The sequence below is a fragment of the Opisthocomus hoazin genome, chromosome W, assembly GCF_030867145.1.
Source record: "Opisthocomus hoazin isolate bOpiHoa1 chromosome W, bOpiHoa1.hap1, whole genome shotgun sequence".
In the NCBI taxonomy this organism is placed as follows: Eukaryota; Metazoa; Chordata; class Aves; order Opisthocomiformes; family Opisthocomidae; genus Opisthocomus; species Opisthocomus hoazin.
This window is the reverse complement of record NC_134453.1, coordinates 38,154,849-38,176,098: the sequence shown is the minus strand read 5'-3', so window position 1 is coordinate 38,176,098 and position 21,250 is coordinate 38,154,849. Positions and strand designations below refer to the sequence as shown.

Below are 21,250 nucleotides of genomic sequence, written 5' to 3'. Positions count from 1 at the left end.
ACATTGTGAAAAAAATGAGTACTGTGCATGCACAGCATACAGTTTTCCACACTATTCATTTAAATAGTTGCTGTCGGGGCCCTGAGAGAACCAATGGGCTCTGCACCCTCCCCCTGCCCCTGCTCCTTGGGGTTTGGATGCGTGTGTTCAAGGGCAGCTCTGATATGGTGCAACCATGTATCTTGGGATCAGACTGCTGGGAAAATCACTAATGTGTGAGAAAGTGCTGGGAGATGCCTTGGCAGAGACCTCCCCCTTTTGCTCGGGGCTGCGTTTAAGCTCAGGGTCTCACTCTTGGGTCTTGCCTGAGCTATGCTGTAGGTACGCTGTGCCCAGCAGCATACCTTACTGACCCCAACCTGGATTGACCTTGGCCCTGTCTCATCACTCTGAACTTGCCTGGCCATAACTGGACCGTGATTGACCCAGATTACCATTACTGGACCTTCTCTGCTCTTCTTCCTCTGGTGCAGTGGAAGTGTACCCTATTGGTGAGGGCACTGCCCCTGCCTTACTGTCACCCTCAGCTCCCAGCTCACCTAAATTTGCAGAGCAGCTACACTTGCTTCTTCCTGACAGGCAATATGAGATGTTAAAAAAAAAACAACACAGTGAATATAATGCTGTGAAGCACATCGTTTTACATTCTTATACATGTATGCCTTATAAATATTTGTTCTAAAAACTTTATTATCAAGTCACTCACAAAAATGAGAGAACACATATATATGGGCAGCTACCCAACCAGATAATGTAGGTTATAATGATTTTGTCATTATACCAATTCAGTGCATTTTTACTTCACTGATGATTTTGTTTTAACAACCTCTCTGACAAGACAGGAGACAGTATGGTTCTGCAGCAGAAAAAGAAGCAAGACTTAGGAACCTTTTTTATATACATCTTTAGCTTTTGGTAGAGCTCTGTTCTTTAATAGCTATCTGTATTTCAGCATGCACAGAAATTTAGGGCAGGAAATACTGATCCAGGCCTGATATGGCATTCTTTCAGCAGTCTGCAACAGTGCTCTCTGTGATTAGTGAAACAAATTCCTTTCTACCTGTTCCTAGCATGTCTGCCCACTGTGTACTGTACAATATCAAGCTGCATGCTTATTTGAAGATTTGAGCCACTGCTTATTTTTATGAATAATCATTTAGATGTTACAGAACAGAATTAATGGCTATTCATTCATTCTTTAATTAAAGTTACAAACCCCAGATTTTTTTATATGGAAAATGGTACCATGTTACCATACAATGTTTGATGTTGAAAACAGAAGTCAGGAAATTGTCTTCTAATATCCCCCCATTTGTGGCCTGGTCATAGTGCATGTGTAACATACTGAAGATAAGCTTCCATCAAATACTGTTTTAGAAAATAGCCTGCCTGTATATTGTAGCCTAATTAGGCATTTGATATTGCTTGTTAGTGTCAACAGTCGACAGAATTAGCTGTGAGTGTGTAAACCAATATTGATGATGCAGATTTATTTTACTCTTAAAGACCACGTATAACATTTCATAGAGAGTTGTAGAATGAGTTGATATACTGCATAATATTAGTGGAATGTATCATATCAAAAAACAAATTAGCCAAAATAAACAATGTGATTATATGACCAATCAGTGAATCCCTACAGTGGAAAAAGACTGTGAGGAGCTAGGCAAGGGCTATGTCATAACTCATGAAGGTTAGGGAAGAAGGTAGAGAGCAAAGCAAGATGAACTTATCTCAATACAAAGGGGACCAGAGGATGGCCTTTGTTCTAGTTAAACACTACATCAGTTGGGTGGTTCAACCGGGGTAAACTAGGTCAACCAGTTGAGCAAATCAATTGGTTATATCAGTTAAATGAAATAAATGGCTGTGTAACTGTTCATCCTTGAGTTAATATAAAGAATGTAAATATATGTCCTCCTTAGCCAGACCAGCATGGGGGGGTATATACATGGCTCAGCTCAAAATAGTGTATAAAACAAAACAATGAACAAAAATAACTTTGAAGGGAGCAACAGGCTTGAGCCGGTTTCAATCTACATATTGCTTCCTGGCGACTGGGAACACCCAGCATCATGAAGGTGAGCATAATACAGAGACTGGTGATGAGAATCATATTTGTGATTCAGCTGTATGCTATGATTGGTATACTCTTCTAAGTGTAATTTGTACTTGTGATTTCAGTACATTGCTGTGCTTTCAGTACTCTGCTAAATCAAAATCCCATGTAACATCAAATAACTTCAAATAAGTACATTTGGTATTAAAAATTAAATTCTACACATGAGGAATATCTAAAAGAACCTGGCCACAGATTACCTGGTCAGATTGGAATCTTATGTTTAGCAAAGAATAGGATGAATGAAAACAAGACAGAATAAAAAAACTCATGAAAATTAACTAGAGAGTAAAAAGGAGAAGCTGATAAAGCTGAGGAGACTTACTTGCCTGTAAATAAGGCATTCTTGATTTATATAGGGAAAAATCGAATGTGAACTAGATATGGCCACTGAACAAACTATGAAGAAACAATTGTTTCATGGGCTGAATAGACACAAGTAGAAGCTTTAGTCAAGAACAGACTTCAAGACTTCATTATATTCATTATCACTTCAGGGAAGAACAAAATGATCACAGGTCACATTTATCCTCCTTTAAAGAGTCCAATACACTCTGACCAGGTTCTTCTAGATATTCCACATGATGAGGGTTTAATGTTTGATATAAAATTTACTTATTTGGAGGTATTTGACATTGCATGGGACTTTGATTTAGCTGAGTAATATAGAAATATACTGAAATCACAACACAAACACAATATAGCAATTGCAACATGCAGTTGGATCACAATACAAATATAATTCCCATTATCAGTCTCTGTATTCTCACCATCATGATGCTGGGCATCTCCAGTCTCTAGGAAGGAATACATGGGTATGTCGCTGCCACACACCCTATCCCCCCCAAAACCTTGCCAATACACAAGTAAACTGGAAGGGGTGGCTGGTCCTGCTGGTTTGAAAACTGCCAGGGCAGTGTGAAAATACATGATGTCTGTCATTTTATAAAATGGCAGCCGCTCAGGAGCAAAAGGAGGTAAACAGACTATGTGACCAGAAGGTAGGGATGGCTTCTGCTGGAAGTTGAGGGCATGGCACCTACCACTTCCTATCTTGGATACCAATTGTCATAAAACAACTACGAGGTGATCCAATATATGTTATGAAAATATTTTCCATCTTTAATCTAGAACCAGAAAGGACATCTTTCTTGGACCATCTAATTGAATAGGAAAAAGCCAAATGTAATTGCTTGCAAAAGAGGATGTGTCAGGAATCATGTTAAATGACACGAGAGTGTCAATGCATGAGAACATTTGTTCAGCACTGCATAAGCAAACGTGAGAACTCTACCCCATCACTGCTTGGTTAAACAGAATCTGGCTTTGAGAAAGAATATCCACATGATTTATAGGAATGAATTAACTCTAAGATACTGCCGCTACCCACATTCTATTTGGGCAACGCAAAAACACTGATATGTAGTTATCAATTTTACTTATGGCAACATTGTGAATTGAGCACTACATATAAAGATATGATGAAAATAAATATAACTTTTCCAGACATTAACCTTATGGGGCTCCATGCAATTACTGATGAGACAAAGTCTTCTGTTGACAAGCCTCAGCAAATAACTGGAATAGATTTATATCCATACAACAGTTTTCTTTTTTGTCACATACCGATTTCTTTTTCATGTCCTCCAGATGTGCAAGTTCATTCTCAGTCTTTGTGATTAATTCCCTGAGGTCATCAAGATTAGTGCAAATAAGCTAAAAAAAAAGAAAAAAACCAAACAAAAAAACAACAACAATAAAAACCACAAAAAAACCCACATAAACACTTCAAACACTTGATAATGTGACATTTGGAGACCCTTCCCAATTACTTTTAAAAAAATAATCTGTAAACTACATGTTATTCTAGGCCACCTTTTTTTTATATTCTTAAAGCAATTTATACATAAATGCATAAAAATATCCAGGACTTCTTGAAAGCAAATTCGTTAGAAGATAATTCAGTCTTTAGATATAACACACATATCTGCCTGATAGTTTCCATTTCAAAACATAAGCATTTTCTTAAAGAAAATAATGCAGTGAATACTACAAGCTAGGAAAAAACCATCTTCAGGATTTTCATTAATACTGAAAACGTTGGAATCTTTTAGTAAAGTCAAACACAAACAGAACACAAAACCAAAAACGTCATTAACATATATTTGCTACTTTTTGGTTTTATCAAAAACTCATTAATTCACCACAATGTATTTTGACTTAAATAACACACTGAGTTTTAAGTTTGGACAAATTCAAACAAATAAACCAAGGAGTAACTGTTATGTTTCAACATTAAAATATAGGACAGATACTTTTAGTAAGATATCAAAATTTGAGAAACTGCAAAAATGCAGTTACAATTTTCCAAAGTTTGTGTACATTTCAGAGGGTTAGGAAAATATAGCAACTCAAACAAAGTGTCTACATTTATCAAGTAAAGTTTTAAATAATTATGCTATCACTATGAGTAACTATTAGATTCTATATACACAGGACATACCTCTAATAATAAAACACCAAAAATTATTAATGAACCATAAAAATGCTAACTGGATTACCCTCAATGGTTCACACTCCTTTAGGAAAAAAGAAAGCCCACAAACTGTGATACTATACTATTGTTATTTTACATAAGTGGACAAGTTTAGAAAGTCAAGCACTTTGAAAAAAAGAAGCAATGATATAATTATAACTGAATCATAAGGTATACAGCTAAATGAGTTATAGTCAATGAGTATAGCCAATCTTAAACCTGGCTTTTTCTTTTCCTCTTCCTACATAACCCCAGATTAATTCAATGTACCATGGACTGAGGATGAATCAGAAGTATAAAGCAAAAAAGGATACTGTCCATGGAATTCATGCATCAGTTGCTGCAGAGTTAGAAACAGAGTGAACTGAGTAAGGAAAGAGATAGCTAGGAGGGGAACGATGATCTCATGCCTGAGTTAACTGAAATACTGGCTCTACCTTTAGCTCTGTGACAGAGCTCCTATGTGATAATCCAACAATCTGTGAAGACTTTGGTTTCTCCTCATAGGGAAGTGTTATGGTTTGGCTGCGGCCGGCAACAAAAGCGCCACGCGGCCGCCCCTCCCCCCGCTGGGGTGCGGAGGAGAATGGAAAGAAACAGGCAGAAACTGGTGGGTTGGGATAAGGGCAGTTTAACAGAACAGCAAACAAAGGGAACAGTAACAACAACGATACAGATAAGGAGAAAACACAAAACAAACCGCACAACCCACAGAGCCGCTCTCCCGGACTGGACCGCCGCCGCATGCTCCCGAGCTGCGAGTGAGTTCCCGCCGCACCGCTCCCCCCCACCGGAACCCAACATGACGGCACATGGTATGGAATACCCTGTTCTGTTTGGCCAGGTGCCCCTTCCTGGATTCCAGTGAAAATTAACCCTGTCCTGGCCAAACCCAGGACAGGAAGTCTGCTGCCTCCCTGGGGCCTGGGTTAAGGACATCACTAGGAAACTTCCTAGCTTGGTACAGCCCTTGGACTATTACCCATTACTGTGCTTCCATGTGGGTGGCAATGAAGCTGCAACGCATAGACCAAAGGCAATCAAAGGAGACTTCTCTGCCCTCCTTGAGACAGAAACTGGAACAGCCACCAGAAAAAAACAAGGTCAAGGGGATCCTGTATCCTCCTCCCACCAGGCTGAAGGCAGTAGCTTAAAGGAAAGAAGTGAATGGAGGCAAGTCCACGCTCGGGGCAGCAGGCGAACCCCCTCCTTGCCCACCTCACCTTCCCATGTGCCTCTGTACGACAGGTATGAGGCTCTGGATGTGGAAGGCCAGTCAATGGAAGATGTGGATGAAAGTCCATCTACACCTGAGGTGTTAGCAAGGTCAGAAAGGCCTAACCCCCTATATCACAACCACCTCCATGAGAAAGAAAAGACAGGTTGTAGCTGCAGGTGACTCCCTTCTGAGGGGAACGAGGGTCCAAAATGCCAGACAGACCCTCCTCTTAGGTAAGTCTGCTGCCTCCCTGGGGCCTGGGTTAAGGACATCGCTAGGAAACTTCCTAGCTTGGTACAGCCCTCGGACTATTACCCATTACTGCGTTTCCATGTGAGTGGCGATGAAGCCGCAACACGTAGACCAAAGGCGATCAAAAGAGACTTCAGGGCCTTGAGATGGTTGGTAAGGAAATCTGGAGCACAGGTTATTTTTTTTCCTCTATTCTTCCAGTTGCAGGCAGCGACACTGGAAGAAACAGACAGTCCCAGCCTATTAATATGTGGCTCCATGGCTGGTGTCACCACCACAATTCTGGGTTTTTCGATAATGAGATGGCCTACATGGCACCAGGACTGCTGGTGTCAGATGAGATTCACCTTTCTCAAAGGGTCTTTGCTCACAAGCTAGCGGGGCTCATTGACAGGGTTTTAAACTAGGCTTGAAGGGGGAGAGGGATAATATCAGACTTGCCCGTGACAAGCTGTGGGATGACACACCAAGGCCAGAGGGACGGGGTGCTAGCGAGGGCCCTCAGCCTGTTGCTCTGAGACGTGCTGGCTACACTGCAGCACACTTGAAGTCTTACGAAGATGAGCCAGGGGCTCCTGAGGTAGTAGGAGCCAGCAGGGAAACACCCGTGAAATACCTCAAAGGAGTTAAGGGATGTTCCTCTAAGAAGGCGACACGGCTGACAGCCCAGATGAAGTGTCTCTACATGAACACACGCAGCATGGGCAACAAACAGGAAGAGCTGGAAGCCACCGTGCTGCTAGAAAAGTATGACCTAGGTACTATTACTGAAACTTGGTGGGAGGAATCCCATAACTGGAGTATGGCTGTCTATGGCTACAGGCTGTTCAGAAGGGACAGGCGAGGAAGGAGGGGTAGAGGTGCCGCCCTCTACATCAAGAAATGGATACAGTGTGAAGAGCTGTCCCTGAAGAATAGTCATGAACGGGTCAAAAGCCTATGGGTAAGAAACAGAGACAGAGGCAACAATGGGAACCTTGTGGCTGGGGTCTACTACAGGCCGTCCAATCAAGGGGAGCCTACTGATGAAGCCTTCTTCCTCCAGCTGCAGGAGGCTTCGTGCTCGCAGTCTCTCATCCTGCTGGGGGACTTCAACCACCCCGACATCTGCTGGAAAAGTAGCACGGCAAGCTGTAGGCAATCCAGGAGACCCCTGGAGTGCACTGAAGATAACTTCTTAAGCCAGGTAACAGACAGCCCTACCCAAGGGGAGGCAATACTGGACCTGTTGGTCACCAATGCAGGTGAGTTAATTGGTGATGTCAAGACCGAAGGCAGTCTGGCCTACAGTGATCATGCACTGGTGGAGTTCACACTCCTGAGGGATAAGGGTCAGACGAAGAGTAAAGTCAGGACCCTGAATTTCAGGAAGGCCAACTTCCAGCTGTTGGAGGAGTCAGTCAATAGGACCCCCTGGGAAAGCACCCTCAGGGACAGGGCAGCAGAACAGAGCTGGCAGATTTTTAAGGATGCTTTCCAGAGAGTGCAAGAGCTCTCAGTCCCCAGGTGTAAGAAATCAGGCAAGGAAGGGAAGAGACCAGCATGGCTGAGTCAAGACCTGCTGGTCAAACCACAGGGCAAGAAGGAAATGCACAGGCAGTGGAAGCAGGGACAGGTATCTTGGGAAGAGTATAGGGATGCTGCCCGGTTGTGTAGGGACGGGGTCAGGAGGGCCAAGGTGCAGATGGAGCTGAACTTGGCAAATGAAGCAATGAATAACAAGAAGGGCTTCTACAGGTATGTCAGCCAGAAAAGGAAGGTCAAAGAAAGCGCAATCCCCATGATTAGCAAGACTGGCAAACTGGTAACAATGGACCAGGAGAAGGCTGAGGTACTCCACAACTTTTTTGCCTCAGTCTTCACTGGCAACCTCTCTTCCCACACCTCTTGAGTGGATGGACCACAAGATGGAGACTGGGGCAGAAAGTCCCTCCCACTGTAAGGGAAGACCAGGTGCATGACCACCTGAGGAACCTGAACATACATAAGTCTATGGGACCTGACGAGATGCATCCCAGAGTCCTGAGGGAATTGGCTGATGTAGTTGCCAAGCCACTCCACAATATTTGAAAGGTCATGGCAGTCAGGCAAAGTCCCGAGTGACTGGAAAAAGGGAAACTTTGTGCCCCTTTATAAAAAGGGTAGGAAGGAGGACCCTGGGAACTACTGACCCAATTCTCTAGCGAGTCCAGGTCTCGCTGAATGGCAGCACAGCCTGCCGGTGTATCCACCACTCCTCCCAGTTTTGTGTCATCTGCAAACTTGCTGAGGGTACACTCTAACTCTTCATCCAGATCATTGATGAAGAAGTTGAACAAGACTGGGCCCAGTACTGACCCCTGGGGGACACCACTAGTTACAGGCCTCCAACTAGACTCAGCGCCGCTGACGACAACCCTCTGAGTTCTGTCATTCAGACAGTTCTCTATCCACTTCACCGACCACTCATCCAGCCCACACTTCCTGAGCTTGCCTAGGAGAATGTTATGGGAGACTGTGTCGAAAGCCTTGCTGAAGTCGAGGTAGACAATATCCACTGCTCTCCCCTCATCTACCCAGCCAGTCATGCCATCATAGAAGGCTATCACATTGGTCAAGCATGATTCCCCTTGGTGAATCCATGTTGACTACTCCTGATAACCTTCTTTTCCTCCACTTTCTTAGAGATGACCTCCAGGATAAGCTGCTCCATCACCTTTCCAGGGATGGAGGTGAGGCTGACCGGCCTGTAGTTCCCTGGGTCCCCCTTCTTGCCCTTTTTGAAGGCTGGAGTGACACTGGCTTTTCTCCAGTCCTCAGGCACCTCTCCTGTCCTCCAGGACCTCTCAAAGATGATGGAGAGTGGCTCAGCAATGACATCCGCCAGCTCCCTCAGCACTCGTGGGTGCATTCCATCGGGGCCTATGGATTTGTGGGTGTGCAGTTAGCTTAAATGATCTCTCACCTGATCCTCCTCAACGAAGGGAAGGTCGTCCTTTCTGCAGACTTCCAATCTCACCTGCAGGGACTGGAATTCCTGAGAGGCTAGCCTTAGCGCTAAAGACTGAAGCAAAGAAGGCATTCAGTAACTCTGCCTTCTCTGCATTCTGAGGTGGACTGAGAACTGGCTGAATGGCGGAAATCAGAGGGTTGTCACCAGTGGCACAGAGTCTAGTTGGAGGCCTGTAACTAGCGGTGTTCCCCAGGGGTCAGTACTGGGACCAGTCTTGTTCAACTTCTTCATCAACGACCTGGATGAAGAGTTAGAATGTACCCTCAGCAAGTTTGCTGATGACACAAAACTGGGAGGAGTGGTGGATACACCAGCAGGCTGTGCTGCCATTCAGCGTGACCTGGACAGGCTGGAAAGTTGGACAGAGAGGAACCTGATGAGGTTCAACAAGGGCAAGTGCAGGGTCCTGCACCTGGGGAGGAACAACCCCATGCACCAGTACAGGCTTGGGGTGGACCTCCTGGAGAGCAGCTCTGTGGAGAGAGACCTGGGTGTCCTGGTGGATGACAAGTGGACCATGAGCCAGCAGTGTGCCCTGGGTGCCAAGAAAGACAATGGCATTCTGGGGTGCATTAAGAGGAGTGTGGCCAGTAGGTCGAGGGAGGTTCTCCTTCCCCTCTACACTGCCCTAGTGAGGCCCCATCTGGAGTACTGCATCCAGTTCTGGGCTCCCCAGTTCAAGAAAGATGAAGAGCTACTGGAGAGAGTCCAGCGGAGGGCTACAAGGATGATGAGGGGACTGGAACATCTCCCCTACAAGGAGAGGCTGAGGGAGCTGGGCTTGTTCAGCCTGAAGAAGAGAAGGCTGCGAGGGGACCTAATATATGCTTACAAATATCTGAAGGGTGGGTGTCAGGAAGAGGGGGCCAGACTCCTTTCAGTAATGCCCAGCGACAGGACAAGGGGCAATGGGCACAAACTGAGGCACAGGAAGTTCCGTCTGAACATGAGGAAGAACTTCTTCCCTCTGAGGATGACGGAGCACTGGAACAGGCTGCCCAGGGAGGTTGTGGAGTCTCCTTCTCTGGAGATATTCAAGACCCGCCTGGACAAGGTCCTGTGCAGCCTACTGTATGTGACCCTGCTTCGGCAGGAGGGTTGGACTACTGGAGAGAGTCCAGCGGAGGGCTACAAGGATGGTGAGGGGACTGGAGCATCTCCCCTACGAGGAGAGGTTGAGGGAACTGGGCTTGTTCAGCCTGAAGAAGAGAAGGCTGCGAGGGGACCTTATAAATGCCTACAAATATCTGAAGGGTGGGTGTCAGGAGGATGGGGCCAAGCTCTTTTCAGTGGTGCCCAGTGACAGGACAAGGGGCAATGGGCACAAACCGAGGCACAGGAAGTTCCGTCTGAACATGAGGAAGAACTTCTTCACTTTGAGGGTGACGGAGCACTGGAACAGGCTGCCCAGGGAGGTTGTGGAGTCTCCTTCTCTGGAGATATTCAAGACCCGCCTGGACAAGGTCCTGTGCAGCCTGCTGTAGGTGACCCTGCTTCGGCAGGGGGGTTGGACTAGATGACCCACAGAGGTCCCTTCCAACCCCTAACATTCTGTAATATTCTGTGACTAGATGACCCACAGAGGTCCCTTCCAAACCCTGCCATTCTGTGATTCTGTGATTATATTGAAAGTATTTTAAAAGTTAGTACTAATTTATTTAGCTTTAAAGTTCAGTTGTTTTGATTTGAAGTACTAGGATCTATTCTTATATCACAGAATCACAGAATGGTAGGCGTTGGAAGGGAACGCTGGGGATCATCTAGTGCAACCCCTCTGCCAAAGCAGGTAAATAATAATAATGAATAATGCAGTGGCGTATGTGCATTAAGGATCTATACAGTGTGAGGATGTTAGTATACTGCATGTACATAAAGAAATTTACATTCTTCAAAAAGCTGGGTATGTGTGTGTTTTTTTATTTAAACAACTGATGTCCATGTATTAATAGTAATAATCTTATGGTTACTAAAAACACTTCCCTTTGCATATCGGACATCAAGCATAGACTTGAGGTGCCTCACCAAATGTTTAAAAAAAAATTCTAACATAAACGTTTACATAATTTTATTAAGTTCAGCCATCATGTATGTGAATTAGAGAGCATCAAGAAAGGATACTACACTGCAGTATTGTGTGAGGGATTTTAGATGATGGTCCGTGTTGGGCCACTATGGAAAATTACAAGCTGAACACAGCTGTGATAACACAACCTTGAAGAAGGGAACTGGGAGGATTGTTATTGAGCAATATGTTGTTGCAATCCGAAAACCGCTGTTAGCCAACAGAACACATACTTGGCAGACCTTGCTGCACGTGCTGGCCATGCGTGCAGCAACATCTAGTCAGTACTTTTCCATTGAATCGGCTGAGGGGATAAAAAGGGGCGGCTCAAAGCAGAGAGGGAGAGAGGACACAGAGCACACTTTACGAACCACAGGGAATGCCCTGAAGGTGCTGTGCCTACCTCCCTTCTCCGCGATGACCCTGCTAATGGTCATCCTCCTGCTCAGTGGTGTCTCAGATGTAGTCGGGTTGGTAAGACTCTCATAAAAGGGGAACAATATGCTGGTAACTGCTTATGCAAGGCTATAATAGAGCAATAAATACTGTTGTGCTTTTAAATATCGTGTGTTGGGTGAATTTGTGCATAGGAATCCCGCGAACCGGTTACAAGTATCTTAATGTTTCAGTAGTCTTCCCACTCAATTTAGTATTCACAAATGCTTGAAAAATAGTCCTAATCTTCTATCCTGCCTGTCCTACTGAAATCAATAGTTAAGTCATCCCCTAGTAAAGCTGCACTACTGGTATTGACAGATCTTAGCCTGATCAGTGCCCAGATTATTGTTATACATTTTAGTTATCATACAGTTTACACAGGTTAAAAAAAAAAAAGTTGGGCTAAACTTTCAAAACTATTTTAGACAGAGTATACCTTGTAGGATAGTTTTTTTTTTAAAAAGCAACACATTAACAATGCAGAACAGGGTTTATAATTATTTAGTAGTGAACATGCATGCAGGGAATGCGCCAAAAAAAATTACACATTTTTAACATTTTGCATACTTTCTGCACTTGCCAAGAGCAATTTTAGCCCCTAACATTAGAATTGACAAAAGTCAATGCTCATTAGGATGTGGGCCCTTATTTAGCATCAACCACTACTAAGGGATTTTAATCTCTAGAAGTTCTACTAGCCCCACCTGAAACACTACATCATCATGGACAAAACTGATTCAATTTGAGGGTTTTGCAGGATAACTGCAATTTAGTGAGGCCTTACTGCTCACAATAGCACGGGTTGTTTTCTTAACATAAGGAATATGAAAAGATATACTTATAACCATAGGAGAGCTCCAACTCAAGCAAATATGTATGGATGAATTGTGACTTATAGGTGAAGTACTAACTAAAATACTTCTGCTATAGTATCATAAAAACCACATTATAATTAGCACTTTCTTGGTGCTCTCTAGTCTAAAGTTCGCACACAGCTAAGTAGTAATAGGTAAACACAAGAGGAGTCCGCAAGTCTAAAATTTTTCCCTCCAAGTCCTTTACCTGATCAAGCTATATCTCATCAATTCAAATATCAATGTCACACTCATGTAAAACCCAAGTAATTTTATTCATGAAAACTATATATTTGGTAGTATCTACAGTATTAATTACAAACATCTCAGTTTCTCAAGCTCTGTGCTTTAACTGATGTGTTATATAGTGTTGCACAAAACTAGTTAAGATAAGCTGCACATAATAGAAATGCTAAAACATTTTCTATCAACAAAAAGTAAAATTCACATTTGAAAGTGTTATTAGATCAAAATTTTCAATCTGCTTAGCTGCAATGGGAAAAATGAGATACACCTTTGACTACAATTTCTGTGGTCTCAGTCAACCACTGAGGGAATTACTTTAAAACATTGATTTCAAGTACTTAAAAACTAAACTAATTTACCTGAAATTCTGGTGCAATCGACTTTGTAACAGCTTCCGTCTTCTTCGTGATTGCTTTTTTAGATATGGATTTTTTTTCCTTGCAAGATTAAAAGAGAAAAGCTTTATAATGCTGTTTCTTGCCCTTCATTAATAAAACAATTACATACAGCCTTGAAAGTTACAATATAATTAATAGATGGCTGATAACAAGTCACATAAGTATGACAAATCAGAAACAGACTTAACCAAATCAAACAGTAAACTATAAGCATCTGCAAATAGCAGCCTCCCCTTCCTCTACAACCCCACTACAACCCCCCAAAATTAATACAATTATTGCAACATTATGTAAATTTGTAGAAAAAAAAATCATTCATGATACTGTTCTGAGAGGAGCAAACTCCGGAACTTTCTCCACAAATTTCAGAAATAATATAACTTACCTGGAAAATTTGTTCCCTAATACTTCTGCAAAGTAATCTACACACTAGGCTCTGGAACCTCTGTAGATTATATTAAAATATATTCTCAAAGCAGAAGCAGTTTGCAGAAATTCCCACACGAATACACTAAAATTAATGTGTGAAAGCAGATTACAGTTTCATCTTTTATAGCAGTCTGGTTTCAGCTGTGGCAAAAATCAAACATTTCTGAATAAAGCAAATGCCTTCCCATAAAACAATTCCCACCCAACTAAAATATGTAATAATATAGATGTTTAAACAAAAAACCCCACCATACTCCTTGAACCTAAGGTAATTGGTCTACTTCACAAAATATCAGGGTTAATAAATCACATATAACTTGTCAAAGCAGCTATGTCATACAGCTAGGAACAACAGGGGATTTCAGGAAAGAAGAATTTGACCTGTTTACAGAGCTGCTTGGAAGAAATCCATTAGCCACGGTCCTGGAGAGAAGAGAGATCAAGGAAAATTCACTGCTCATTGCAGGAGGGGTTAGACTAGATGACCTCTAAAGGTCCCTTCCAACCCAAACTATTCTATGATTCTATAGCAATAGAATTGCTAATCTCACTATTTAAAAAAAAAAGTTAGCCTCTTACTAACTAATTAAAAAATAATACTGTTTATATTCTCCAGGTTTTAAAGGTATTTTTTCTTTGACAGCTTTTCAGGAAAATTCCTCAAAGACATGCTGATAGAGGGGATTGTAAGAAATGTGAAACTATAACAAAAAGCCTTAATATTTTTTAGTTTTTAGTAGTCTTTAGTACTGTAACTTGTATTTCTGCATGCATAGTGATCTAACGATGTAACTGTTACACTAATCCCTGTTTTCTCATTAAGGAATGTAGTGGAAGGACATGGGCACAAGCTATCACTTAGTCGTTAGACAAAATAATTAAGTGAAACAAAAGTGGTCTTGGTTCTCAGCAAATAATTGGGATAATTGTGGGATAAAAGAGACTCCTAAATAATTCTACTCCAGACAGCTCGGCCTTGGGAGGGCAAATGCGCTAAGCTACAGAGATAAGGAGGCACCAAGAGAGCAACAAGACCAGAGCAAAACAACCTGAAGGACATGATCTACGTGATCCTGGAACTGAGTTTGCGCAGAAACAAATGTCAATCAGTGAACAGCGTGATGAAGAGGATGGGCCTTCATCTTGGGACCCCCGAAGTCCACCCAAAGATGCTAACAGACATGCGTGAAAGATATTTACATATGCTAATTAGTTCCTAGAAATATAATGAATAATTATCTGTGTGATTGTATTTAACCTGAAGCAACAGGGTGTTTGGTGTGCACGTTTGGAGGAGAAATCCCCCGTGTGCCCGGCGCCGCAATAAAGAATACCTGCTTAACAGTATACATTGTACTGTTAGGTTTTTCCTACCGGATCTTCGAATCAATGCTTTGATGCATTGCAGCTCTTGGGAACAGTGCACCTATGCCCATTTTCCAAACTGAGCAAGCAAATAATCTTTAACACAAAAATATTCGAATACACTTAGGATATTTCAGGTTGGAAGGAGCCTCAGGAGGTCTCTCTCTCCACAGTAATGTGGTAAGTTAATGATAAAAAAATCCTCCTCAGACTAAAAAAAATATCCAAAAAGCCATGAGCCTGAAATATTTAAGGCCACTTTCTTAAATAGCTACAGCTATGTAACAGCTGTGGCTGTTATACCCACCTCCTTCATGTACTACAAGGATCTTACCTACCCAGCAGTAGCTACAACACTGAAAATAGTATTCTGGAGGACCAAGAGCTATTCAGATTAGTTATTTAGATTTTTAACTTTACTAATTTCAAAATTATAAAAAAAATTTTTTTTAAGATAATTTTATCCTGGAAAACTTGTCATATCAGTTATAACTCATCTGTACCACTCTTAAGTTATAACAATATCTAGTTGAGCCGTATCTGTAATTAAAAAAATATCACTCACAGAAAGCCTGTATTAAGTGGCCTGGCTAATTTAGAAGAAATGTGATCGTGGGCCTGTGGTCAAATCTGTACTGCTAGGCAATTAAGATTACACAGTTCTATTAGTAAAATCATGACCTCACATGATTTACTCTACATCTCTCTGCAACTAGCATGAGGCAATACTGTCAGAAAAGGGACAAATATTTCTACAGTTGCTACAAGTTAAACTATGCTCTCTGAAACAGATTCATTGTCATAGATACTTTTTGTAATTAAATCTCTCTCAGTTAATTATGTTCTCTCTGGGTAAAGTCTGCACATGAATCATGGTTCAGTGAACTGATGAACCTGTTTTATATGCTTGTATTATGGAATGAGAAACATACACTAAAATTGACATCAGAAACACGTAATACAATAATGCTGTCCCAGTTCAAAGTAAAATGTGACCTCTTCAGCCAAGAAGAACTTCTAACACACTAAAAAAACCCCAAAACAAAATCCCAACATTTCCCTTATTTTTAGTGTAGTAAACAAAAAATCAGCTTACCAGATTTGTGCATGTGTTTCACTGTCTTTTTGATTATAAACAACTTGTTCTGCTTCTCAGGTTTATAAGATTTGAATTGATGAGGATGAATCTCATGCTTTTTTTGCAAGTCATCAAGTTTTATTTTTAGATTTTCATTTAAAGCATCTCTCAATTTCTTCTTTTTCTTTTTCTTCTTTTTTGCCAGCATTTTAGTAAGTTTTGGTTTCTTATTGTTTTGCAATGAGTTCTCCAACACTGTTTCTTTAGCAATTTTGTGACAAGTCATGTCTGCATTGTCATTAAGACTGTCATTGACATGCATTTGGCAGGTTTTCAGGGTATTCTCTTTTGACAGGCTGGGCTCAGTTTTTACTATGCAAATTTCATCACAGTTCTCCCCATTTTCTATAACCCTAATTTCCCCTGTGCTAAGTAGTTCTCCAAAGCCAACAATCTCTCCTGAACTAATTGTTTTCACCAAGTTCTCTTTATAACAATCAGGTTTTTTGATGTCATAGAATCTTTGAGATTTTATTTCATAGTTAAGTTTTATTTTTTCTGAGGTGTCACTAAAGTGTTTTTTTTTTTCCCTGGACAGCAAACACTGTAATTAACATTTTTTCCTGGTTCTGTGTTGGCACAAGGTAGCAGCTCTTCTCTGCCATCACATGCAACTTCCTCATTGCTTTTGTTTACAGGGTCACATTGTACTTTCTCCAATTTCATCTGTGGTACTTTTTTTACTTTGATGGCAGGAGTTGGAAATTCTGGGGCCTAAAGAGGTTTTTGCCTGTAAATCCGAACATCTGCACCACAGAACTGTGGAAAATGAACATAAGCATTCACCAAGTAGTCATAACCAAGGGTTACTTCTCTGCATTCATGGATGGGCTGACCTAGCACAGCATCCTGGACATCTTTTTGTGTTTCATAAACAAAGTCACAGAGACCTTTTAGCAGCCGCACTTTTTGGTAGAATGGAAGCTCATGAAATGGTTTTTTTCCAAAGGATTAACTTCTCCAAGGACTTCAAAAAACTGGGGACATAGCCCAAGTTTTTCAGCACAGCCATTGGGGTTGTCAGTTTGCCCTACAACAGTATACCACTGCTGTACTTTCTGTCTAAGTACTGCTTCCCAAGTCCCATAAGGAAGGATTGATTTTCGATGCAAGGTAGATCTGCGATGAGGAGGACTTAACAAAGAAGTCATTATTTTAGATAAAAAAGTATTACACTGAGGCATCAGAAGACAATGCTCCAATTCATAGAAGACTATTTCAGGTAAGTTTAAAATCTGTTGAGCTAAACAGAGGAAATGACCAATAGCTGGAATTTCCCACATTGTCTCCATTCTTGTAGGTGCTGCTTGAGCTAAAAGTGACTTTTCCCATTATTTTATTTCTTTCTGACTAGCTGCTTCTGCTTCTTTTCTTTCTTGCTCTCTCAGCCTATTGAAATGAAAAAAGTTTGAAAATTCAGATACGCTAAAAGAAATAGCAAAGGGAAATTAAAACTTTGGTATGGCAAACATACATATTTCAAAGTAACAAAACAGCACATAAATTATTATATAATTTGTCTTTATTTTGGATTATAGAGTGGGTCTAAAATCACTACTACAAAATGAGAAGTTATAGTTCCTTATTTCTCATCACCACTAGTTCTAAAACAGAAGAAAAACTTAGCAAATAGCAAGTTTGGGTGTTCTTTTTGGGAGGAGGGGAATACATTTCCCCTCTCTCTTTTTTGGCACTTTCAATATTTCTACTGTCCTGTATCAGCAGACTATGTACTTGATCATCAATTACCCAAATAAAACTTCTTAAAACAAATACCTAGCAAAGTCTTACTTTCAAATGATTGTACTATGGCTTGTGACACCAAACTTCCTACTTTGGTACATGAATACACATGCCTAAATATAAACATCTCACATATACATAAGTACCACCTTTTCCCCACAGACATGTTAGTAATCAATGTGTAGTGATGGTCAAAAAGGAAGCAAATATTAAGATGCATGAAGAATGTGATGGAAAAAATAGAATAGTTCAGTTGGAAGGGACCTACAATGATCATCTAGTCCAACTGCCTGACCAATTCAGGGCTGACCAAGTTAAAGCATGTTGTTAAGGGGATTGTCCAAATGCCTCTTAAACACTGACAGGCTTGGGGCATCGACCACCTCTCTGGGAAGCCTGTTCCAGTGTTTGACCACTCTCTTGTTAAAGAAATGCTTTGTAATGTCCAGTCTAAAGAAATAAGACTCAAAATAAAGTGTCATTACATTAATAAATGGTATGCCCTCACCTGGTACACTGTATTCAGTTCTGGTCCCCCATCTAAAAAAAAAAAAATAATGGAGCAAAAGTAGCGGGTATTCAGAGATATGTCAAGAATCCTGTAAAAACCCTCCACAAAGAGGCTGAGAAATCTGGGACTTCAGACAAAGTAATAATAAGAGGAAACATGACAGAAGTATGCAAAACATTAAAAGATAGACAGGGCACTTCTACTTACTTTTTTCATAGTACAGTGAAATTTGGGAGGAAAAAAAAATTTACATAATCACCTTTAGCTTAGTTACTAGCAAATTTATTAGCACACAAGATATGTTAGGTAAGTTTCAAAGTGAATAATTGGATTTTTGCATAAATAATAAAAATAAAATGTGTGTATGAATAATAAGAATATCTAGTGTTACATTGTTAAGAGAAGGTTTTTATTTTATGTTTGGATGACGTACAAACATTTTCATCTCAGGGCACAAAGCAGACTTTAAAAGATAGAATTAGAATAAAATAGTCTCTACAGGAAGATTTTTCCAGGTTTTTTTCTTTTTAATTATTTTTTCCCTTTGGAGCTTCTAGTAATGACCATTGTTGGAGAAAAAGATATGGGATATACAGATCACAGATGTGGCCTAGTACTGGAATTTACATGACCTTATTTTCAAACTGCTATGCCCAAATTATTCCTCTTCACCACAGTTGTGGTGGATTGGCCCTGGCTAGCAGTGAAACTCCCATCTGGCCTCTTGCTCAGTCCTCACCCTCCTCAGCAGGATAGAAGAAGATAGGAAGAACAGAAGAGCAAGACTCATGGGTCAAGATAAAGACAGGAAGATTACTTACCAATTACTGTCACAGGCAAAATAGACTCAACTTGGGGAAAATTAACTTAATTGATTCAAGTACTAATTCAGATATTGGGAAAAAACCCACAAACACAATAGAAAAAGGAAACAAACATTTACACACTTAGGGAAAACACCTTTCCTCCCCCTTTCCCAAGTTCAACTTCCCTTTCAGGCTCAACTTCACCCCAAGCACACCTCCTCCCCCCCTTGTTATACCCGCAGGTTACACTCAGTCCCTTCAGTGAGGCAACAAGTGGTACAGGGCATTGGGGAAGGGCTGCGGTCAGGACAGAGGTTTCTCTCTGCTGCGCCTTTCTTCTCACTCTTTCCCTCTGCTCCAGCATGGGTTCTCCATGGGCTGTAATTCCTTTGGGAATATCCATCTGCTCCAGTGTATATAGGGAACATCTGCTCTGCCATGGAGCACCTCCTCCTCCTACGACTTTAGTATTCCCTCTGCTGTTTCTCACTTTATCTGTTCCCTCTTCCTCTGCCTGACTGGTGTTTTCTCCCCTTTCTTAAATATGTTTTCACAGATGCACCACCAACTCCTCTGATTGGCGCAGCTTTGGCCTGCAATGGGTCTGTTGCTAAGCTGGCTGGAACCGGCTGTGTTTGGCACAGGGCAGCTCCTTACCTTTTCTTGCAGAGGCCACATCTGTAGCCCCTCTGCTACCAAAACCTTGCCACATACACACAATACAATAGTGCTTCATTTTTTTCCCAAGAAAAAGATAAATCAAAAACTAATTACTTAATTTGTGGATGCACTGTATTGAAGTCCTAGGTTCATAAGTAAACTCAGGACCAGGAACAACACTGTGAACTGAGGGGCCCAAACTGGACAAGAAAGATATTGATAAACTTGAGCAAGTCCAGTGGAAAGGCACCCAGATGGTCAAGGGGCTGGAGCACATGCCCTGTGAGGAGAGGCCTAGAAAAGAGTAGGCTTTAGGGGGACCTAACAGCAGCCTTTCAATATGTATGATGAGGCCATCAAGACAACAGAGCTAGGCTCTTCAGAGTGATGCACAGCAGCAGGACAAGAGACAACAGGCATAAGTTGGAACAAGTGAAATTCAGACCAGATATACGGAGAAACTTTTTTACCATGAGAACAGTCAAGCATTGGAACAGGTTGCCAAGAGAGGTTGTGCAGTGTCCATCCTTGGAGATTTTCAAGATGAGACTGAATAAAGCCCTGCTGAATAACTTGGTATGACCTCATAGCATATCCTGCTTTGAGCAGGAGGTTGGACTAGAGACCGCCTGAAGTCCCTTTCAACTTGAATGATTCTGTTATAATTTTTATTCTCCTAAAGAAGGTGCGTTAGAGAAACATGAAGACAAGATTATTAAAAACAATGCCTCCCATCCCCAGTTTTTTCCTATTACCTCTGACGTGCGGGATCAAACTTCACAATTCAGAGAGTTATAAAGCAGGTATATTTATTGCAGCGCCGGGTGCAAGGGGGATCGCTCCTCCTAACTTGCACACCGAGTCACGAAGCATGCACCTATTTATTACAAAGCTTATCTAAGTAGGCTGGACTATTGTAATTATTTTTAGGAATTCTTTATCATACTCCACCCCCCTTTAGCACTCGCGCAGTGTCGTCTGGTGGTCGTCTGTGGGGGTCTTCTGGAGGAAGGCTCGTAGTCTTCCTCGCTGTGTGCTTTCACCTTTGGCTCAAAAATTCCCGAGTTGTCTGTGTTGGCTGAGTCCCAAACCACAGAAACAGTTTCAGCTAGAGAGTTGCTTCTTACAGACAACAAAGTTCTGGTTATCAGTCCTTGTTTCTCTTTGTCTGTCTCGCAAGCAGTCCTTGTTAGCTACATTTGAGCCACAACAGTCCTTGTTAGCAAGATTACAAAGAACAGAACTAAACTGAATAACAGTGTTTAACTCTTACTTTAACATAGATGCAAAATTATATAACAAAATTAAACTAAAGCTATAGCAAAATCGAACTAATTTTCAGTTCCCCACATCAAGTCCCCCCTTTTCTTTCTTCTTTCGCAAATTCTTTTGCTATAAAGTTACCCTCCTCAAGGGTTTTGGCAAAATATTTGGCACTGTCACTGTCAGATATCTTGGGCCTGTAATGAATTTCATTCACAA

General features: G+C 41.5%; 1 pseudogene; it reads right to left on the bottom strand.

Moving 5' to 3' along the window:
• LOC142365681 (putative bromodomain-containing protein 10) overlaps positions 1-21,250 on the bottom strand; it is a 41,200-nt pseudogene that overhangs the window by 9,510 nt on the left and 10,440 nt on the right.